Here is an 8,621-nt window from a genome sequence, read left to right on the forward strand (position 1 = left end):
ATTATGCAGCTTTATTAAGTTTTTTTTTAAGGAAGATAGTTTTGTGTGGGCTCTATCTCAACATCTTGAACTATGATTTGAGTTGGTAACACCTTTTTCCATGGAAACTCATGGAGTTAGTTTAAAAAACTTAAAATAACATATTTTTTGGTCTGAGACATGATTTTGAATCAGAATATCTGAAAAAGCATTCACAGGTGAATTTGTGGCATTGGTGCTTGTGTGGGCAGCATGCATAGAATTTCTGAGGGTGCAGAGATTGTATTTCAGAAAAAGGATGTGGTAGGAGTTAAGGCAATAGGGTGTGGTGGGGAGTAGAATGATAGCTAGCTTGGCTAATGCCGAGGAAAATAGGAGAAGGTAAGACTGACAGGCAGTTTGGGGTGCATTTGGAAATAGCTTGCAACATCTTTGTACAGCAGACAAGTGGGTATCACAGACTCTTTTTGATAAGGAGTGGACCTGATTAAGGCAGAGCTCAAACTCAAAATGGAAACTACCTGCCAGACGCATTGTTTGGAAGAGTAATGGGCCTAATATGGGGTCAAAACCAAATTAGAGATAAAGCATGGGAAAAGAGAGCAACAGAGAGTTGCAAAAAAGTGCTGAAGAAAAAAATAGATGCAACTTGGTGTTTAATTAGATATGGTGGGGGTGGGAGAGGAATAAAGCAAGATGACTCATGTTTGGAGCCGGAGAGAACAAGTGTACTCTTAACAAACAAGGAAGTCAGCAGAAACTTGTTTTTAGAGAAGTTTAATTTTAGAAATCTTAAGTTTGAGGTGCTGGCAGGGCATCCAAATTTAACCCCTTTCTTGGGCCTTTTATTGTAGGGGACAAGAGGCAAGCCCATTCTTTCAGAAACTATCCTGCTGTTTACCCTATCTTAATTTTCCCAGTGAGCTTCTGACCATGTCCCCCGGGGTTCTCTGATTTTTTTTTTTTCTTCCGGACAGGCAATATGAGAACTTTCTCTACATTTTTGGGTTTAAGATACTGGTGGATCTACAAGATAAGACAACATTTTTCCTTGTTAGTACTGATTATTTTTCACATTAAAGTGTCAATGGGTCACTGTGGTTCTCTTCACTAGAGCTTACCAAAGATATCTCTATACCAGCAGTAAAGCTATGGAGGAAGGACAGAGTGAGTCACGGGAAAGAATATCCTAGCCACCCAGTTCAATTTTACAGTTGTGTGGTAGGCTGGAACTCCGCACAGAGGTCAGGGTTAGAGAAAGATGGATTGACTGATTTATCTGTATGGAAGTGAGTGGGAAGGCAGTAGTAGATCTTCTGAGGGCATGCTTGAGCATGTTCTGCTTTACAACTCACATTTTGTTGGTGGCTGGCTGTGTCTTCTAAAACAGATCACACTGTTCTGGGGCACAGTGAGTCATTCCATGTTGTTTTCTTCCTCAGTTCCACTCTGCACTTGTCTCTAATCAACTTCCTCTTATCTCTAACCATTTTGCCAAGTTTCTGTCTAAGCATTTCTCCTGTCTCCACTGAGGTCAGAGAAAAGGGAAATAGATTGAAATCAACATCCCATCCATAAGAGTTTATGAAGTATCCTGTTTGTGTGGAGCATCATTCCAGGTTTTTCAATCATATTATATAAGTGACTGAAGTTGGATAAAAGAAAAGCTTACCTTTATATGACAATTACTAAAAGTTGAAATGAGTTATTGAGAGAGGTCACTGATTCTAAGAATAGAAGAAATGACTAGGTTGGGTGCTACCTGCTAGTTGATAATGGAACATAAGATCCTATATGTTGTTGGGATAATGTGAATATTTTAAAAATTCTATTTCTTGTGATATATGGACTGAAGATTGTTTCCCACTACTTTCTGTGCCTGTGTAAGCAGAACCCTTATCATTGAGCTTGTGTCCCTCTTTATATATGATTATTTTGTATCTGCCACCTCCTTCATATTGGCTTATATGCTGGCTGATGGAAATGGAAATTCCATTATTTCACTTAAATCTTATTTGGAATTATGTTTTCACACGATTATTATGTATCATGGTCAATTCAAAATTATGTTTTACAAGTGAAAATCATAAATAATTTTCTTTCTATATGCAGCAGGCCATTATGCAAATGATAAAAATATTTCTTTTACATTAAATAGAAGGAATGAGGAAATAGTGTCCTAATTTAGCAGAAGCTATTTTTGTTTTGCATAACTAAGACATTTCCAATTTAGGGAATGCTGGTAGGTCAAGGGCCAAGGAAGAGGTCAACAAGAGACTAATGTAATGCACTTTCTCTTTTTCTGCAGATTTCTGTGAATAGACTAGAAGCTGGCCTTCACAGGATGTTTGGGTGCAGGTGAGACTGATTTGAGGCAAATGTGCTTTACAGATCTAGAATCTTGTACCCTACTCTGGCTGAAGCCCCAGCCTCCAAGTGCAGACTTTTTGCCTGTTTCACCTGTAACACTGTCTACCTCTGAAGACTCCCCACCCTGACCTTGGCCCTTGCTACCTTTCTTCGGTGGTTCTGATGATGGAATAAATAGAAGTGCCTGGCGTATACTGGAAATGGGAGGAGTGTGTATATTTTCGGATAGTATTTTTTCTTTTTTTCATCTCTATTCTAACTACTTTCTTTGGGCACAGCTTTGCTGTAATTATAGCAAAGGCTAAACAAGGTGAACTTCAGTCTAGAAATTTTTAGTTTCATAATTTTATGAGAGAGAAGACTTTTTCAAATAATTTCCCTGCTTATTGGTTACATTTTAACTTGCTTTGTGGGATCCATGTAGTTAATTGATTAATCATCTAATTCTTACTGTCATGGTTATGGGTGTTACTTACGATTTCAAGGCTTATTTTCCTGTAAGAGGGCATAAAACCACAAATTATAGGTTTGTTCTGAGGATTAAATAATTCCCAGTGCCTAGAACATATATTTGATGAAACAAATCAGTTCAGTTCTATTGATGCCAGCATTGAGATATACTAAATTCAATGGTAATTCTGAGTTTCAGGTTCTGAGAATGGCTTAAGTTTATACTAACTTATAATAGCAACAATTGCTTAATGCTTACTATGTAGAAGGCATAGTAAGGCGTATGTTAAATGTGTTGTATTAACTTAATTCTCACTACAGCATCAGGAGGTAGGTACCACCATCTATATTGTATAGCTTGGATAGAAATAACTTGCCTAGGGATAGCCCATTAGGTCTGTCTGATCCTGAGGTCTGTACCCCAAACTATATTATACTGCCTCCTTGTGATGATTTCTAAATACAAGTATCATATTTTGAAAGTATGATACATAAACTTGGGCAGTTGTTCTATGATGACTGTGAGGTAGACTGTGAGGTGGAAAATGTTACACTTGGAGCGGAAAAAATTATAATTATGGACTCAGAATTCCATGATCAGGAATCTCAGTTCAGAGGATGGATTCTGGAATTATATTTTCTGTGTTTGCATCTCAGCTCTGCCACTTTGTAGCCCTGTGACCTAGGACTAAATCAGCTTTCAGAGCCTCAATTTTCTTGTCTATAAAATGATGAAAATATTGCCCATCTCATAGAGTTATGAGGATTAAATGAGTGAATACATGTAGATTCCTTAGAATAGTGGCTGACACTTGGTAAGCACCATTAGATATCATTAGCATTTCTATATCTTTCACTTTATATATGTCTTCTTGTTGTCTTCATGTGTGCATAGTTGCACTCTTGCTAAAAAATGCACAGATTTATTTAAGGATGTTGTGAAGCTTCTCCATGGAATTATAATGTGGTTTTATAGTCTTCAGTATACTATAATAGAAGGAAAATTGTTACTATCAATTTTTTCCACCTGCAAAGACAATTATTGCTTAAGAATTATTGGGATTAATTTCTTTTAAATGTTTAATTCTGAATTCATATTTATAAAATTGATACCTGTTAAAAATTAGTATTAGTAAAAGCCAAATAATATTGAGTGACTTAGTTGTCCTTATCTTTAGTCATAATTTCAGATTAGAAGTGAAAGTGAATTTAAAAGATGTGGTTGTATAGAACTCTCTCTTCTTTTTATGAGTGCATGTGAGTGAGGTAATATGATATGAAGTATCAGTATGATGTGAGGTAATAAGAATATGGTTAGACATATTCTTAGCCTTTTTGCCCAGCTCAAGGAAGAGTTAATAAAGTAACATTATGTAAAGTACATTGAACTCCTCAAGAGAGAAGTATTATATTAATACCTGCCTCACAGTGATGTTCTCAGACTTAATGTTTGTAAATTGCCTTGGTACTCCCAGTAACATCCTGATGAAGCATCATTTTGTTTTATTGCAAGGAGCTCTAAGTTACACAGAATACAAGTTAAGGGGGAACTAATATCCCAGTGTTTGTTTTACAATCAGAAGTACATAAAATAGAGAGAAAACATTTTGTTCTGATTGTGAACAGTAGAATTGATCATTTATTTTTTTCTCTCTGTTACTTTTGGGATGGGGTAGAGTTTATAATGTAGTTTAATTGAGCACTCATGGTGAAAGTATTTAATGGAAGAATTAGTGATCATGATACAAAGAGATCTTTAAGAACACTAGTATTCAAATTTTTTAAGTTAAATTCCAATTTTAAGAGTCATTTAAAAAAATAAGATTACTATTAAGTTTGGCATTTTTGAGACATGTCTTAAATCGATACCTGTAATACTTACAAACATCAGTAGGGAGAATCGTATTGTAAACACATATTCTTGCTGTAGGGTACATTTTAAATGTCTAAACACTAATCAATATAGCAAAATTAAGTATTGACTAAAATAGTTTTATAATAAGTAATTATTGGTTTGCTCTTTTAGAAATTAGACATTTTCACTTTAGGAATAAAGAGTAAATTTACTGTCATGAAATTAAAGTGTTTTTGACCTTTTTGTACAACTTTCCTCTGTCTATGAAATGATTAGGTTTAAATATGATTGCACAGCTGTATTATGTTGCAAGCATCAATTTTTAATTATTATAAGGTCAATGTTAGAACAAATGTGATTAGAACAGTACCTCAGTGCAGTTATTTACTTTCTACTCAGAAAGCACTCTGTGTTTACCAAAACTAACTCAAACCTCTCTCGGTTGATATGGCTAATTAGATTCTTGCCAAATCCTTTATTTTCCTCAGTGTTCATTCCATGTACATTATTTGGTTATTCATTCAGTTTTTAAAAATACAAATTGCTTGATTTATTTCTTCCCTTCACAGGGGGACATTTATTTTTCTGCGTGTCTGTGTATACATCTCTCTGTTTGTATAGCCATAGATAACAATAGCTTCACAATCCTCCTGTCTTGTATAACACAAATATTTCTTCCACACAGTATTATTGAGAACTGATTTGTATGAAGCACATCTAAAGAGAAAAGGAATTTCCTTGCCAAACAGGTTTCTATGATTCTATATTCACAGAGATTTGCTGCTCTTCCTTATTTTTTCCTGCCACTGTATGTGATTTTACAGTTGACTCTTCAAATTAAAATCTTCCTGCTACATAAAAAAATGACAAAATAATATATGATCTACACATTAATCATTACAATTTCCAAGATTTTCAGCATTAATAGTAAATCAGGTTTTAATCACAAAAGTGTTTTCTAAATTCTTAATTAGTTCTTCAGATTTCATTTACTGTTGATATATTATCTACATTTTAAAAACAGCAATAATACTGAAAAACAAAAATTTGTTGTGTTTAGTAAATAAAGCAGCCTAAGACTTCCTGTACGGAACACACAGGCCAAATAGTCCATCTTCATGGCTTGGGGAATGAATGGTCAGATGTTGGCTGGGCTCCAGTGGGAGTCTTAAGATGCAGCAGTAAAGGGCAGACAATCACTTGGCTATGGCAAGTGGAAGAAGAGATACTGGGGCAGTGATTCATTAGTAGGAATAAGGATGATGTGTTACTAAGAAGACAAGTCTTACCTTTGATTCATTAGTAATTCTTCAGTCATTTTCATAGGGTTATAAAGGAACACTTATAAGAACTTACTTCTATGTTAGATGATGCAGCTTTCACCCCATGGTCCCTTCTCATTTGTTACGTTATTTTTGAGTCACATATTCTGAAAATAGCTGCCTTTGAAAAATAAATATGCAGGGTTTTCTTGTCAAATACTTTCAAGTTGTATGTGGGGTCTAATGACAGAATTTCCCACATTACAACAGTGAGTGAGAAGACATTTTGGAATTAGGTGGTTCTTCCCCAAATCTCTTCAGTTATATTACCCAAGAGGAAGCTTATTCTGAGTGGTGTTGTGAAAGCCCAGTTATGGTAGTCAACTCTGAGAGACTCTTGGAAACATCTTGACATAAATGTCTCTAGAACCTCTGACTGTAAAGGTTCATGTACAACATAAGCCTGTGACAGGCCTGCATTTCAAAGTTTCTAGTTTCAGAAACTGCTCTTAGCGACTGTCCTCTTAATTACTAAGCTGTCTAGACCCAGTATATATATCATATTTATAGTTACTATATTTAGTTGCTCAACAAATCTAAAAAAAAGATAGCTATAAAACTTTGTATGTTTCTGCCAATAGCTTAAATATCATTATTCACATTTTCTAAATCATATTGAATGGAGAGATTCTATGATTAAAAAATAACAAATCTAATCATCAAGTTCCTCTTATTCTCCAGCCCCTTTACTGCCTCCACCTTCACTACATATTGACCATAATATTTATGAAAAAGGCACTGTAAACACTGCTACAGAAATTCTTCTTCTTATAAACAAGGCACCACAGAAGGATCATGAATGAACAATTTTATAGAATGTAGAAGCCAAAGAAATGTTAATCAAGGCCAAAATTATGAGTTATTCCTGTCAGCCACAGAAATTGGGTAAAAGCTTTGTTGTAAGAGATCATATATCTGATGCGGCAATTTCATGGAGCCTTTCTCAGTTACCTTCACTGAGTCCAACCCTTCTTCCAACATGTCATTAAAACATCTTCACAGGAGGAGAGGGCCAGCTATGGTACTTCACTTTTCAGTCTTTAACTGCTTCTGGATTTGCTTTATCTTTCAAGACTGTACTAACATCCATAATTTGGATAATATGAGAATTTGCATGGATTACACATTTAGAGCAGATTACACCATGTTTGGTTTGGGGGTCAGATGAGTCTAGTGTAGGGAATATAAATATGGCTCACAATGTGAAGGTGCAAGAGTAACATACTGCTATATTTCTAAATCAAATAAAATAGATATATTCATTATTCATCTTAGTTTGGCTAGCTATTCAGTAGTGGCTGTAATTGGTTTGTTGCTCCCCTCTTTTTTTGTATGATACAGGAAGCTTTTGTAGCCTACACACTAGAAAAAAAGCAGGGAAAGACTTTTGGTTGAGTTTTTTTGCTATCGTGATAGATGCTCATGGTTGTAAGCTTGATGGTCCACTTTCAGTACAGGGCTCCATTTACTCCAACCCAAGCCAGAACAGGATAGGAAACTTTGCCAAATCTTAAAGGCTTCTAGGAAATGAAATTTTTGAATAGCCTGGAATCACTTTCCCTACCTGGTCATATCACCTCTTCTAGGGTGTGTTGAAAAATTTTTCATGAAGCCACATGAGTAGCCAATTATTCTATGAAAATATGGTCAATAACATCAGAAAAATGAAAACTAATATGATAGGAGGCCGAAGTCTGGGACACTGTGTTTGGGGAGAGAAGCAGAGCTGATCCAAGCCCTGGCCCCAAGTAAAGTCACTGCCCCGGAGCCACCTTGGAGGTCCTCCTCCCCACTGAATGCCTCTTTGCACAGCACTAGTCCCTGCTCCCACCTCTCTGGACCACTGCAGCTGGATGGGCTGTGGCAAGTTGGGGAGGTACAGTACAACCCAATAAGATCTGTCTATGTATACTAGTTCTGCTGAGGGAGTCTGCAGTGGACAATCCAGCCTGTCCTCTGCTTTGTGACGCTTTGTGAAGGGACAGTTTCACGAGTACCAGGAGAAGCACAATCGGAGCAGCCTTCCTCACACAGACTGTCTGCTTGGACAACACAACAGTCATGTTTGAGATCTGGGACATGGTTGGACAGGAGCAACATCACAGCCTGGCCTCCATGTACTCTTGGGGGGCCCAGGCTGCCATCATGGTCTATGTCATCACCATCACAGATACACTTGCCCTAGCCAAGAACTGGGTGAAGGAGCTACCGAGGCAGGCCAGCCCCAACATGGTTATTGCACTCATAGGTAGCAAGGCAGACCTGGCCGGCAGGAGAGCCCAGGAATTCCAGGAAGCACAGCCTATGCAAACAACCACAGTTTGTTGTTCATGGAGACATCAGCAAAGGCTGCAAAGAACGTGAATGAAATTTTTATGGCAATAGCTGAGAAGCTTCCTAAGAACAAGCCCTAGAATGCAGCTGGCGCTCCAGGCAGAAACTGAGGTGTGGACCTCCAAGAGAACCACCCGGTCAGCACCAGCCAGTGCTGGAGCAATGGAGCACCCCTTTTTTGCCTCCTGCCCCACCTCCTCCACCTGAATGACCTGACTGGAATCCACTCAACCAATTGCACTTAACGACTCGGGCCACCTCTTGGGTAGGGGGCGTAGATGTAGGAGTCCACCATGATTTCTCCATATAAT

General features: G+C 37.2%; 1 pseudogene; it reads left to right on the forward strand.

The window, feature by feature from the left end:
* Positions 1 to 338: 338 nt before the first annotated feature.
* On the forward strand, positions 339 to 8,390 carry LOC108288250 (annotated as a pseudogene).
* Positions 8,391 to 8,621: the final 231 nt, after the last annotated feature.

The sequence above is a fragment of the Cebus imitator genome, unplaced genomic scaffold (genome assembly GCF_001604975.1).
Source record: "Cebus imitator isolate Cc_AM_T3 unplaced genomic scaffold, Cebus_imitator-1.0 Scaffold16, whole genome shotgun sequence".
NCBI classification, from domain to species: Eukaryota; Metazoa; Chordata; class Mammalia; order Primates; family Cebidae; genus Cebus; species Cebus imitator.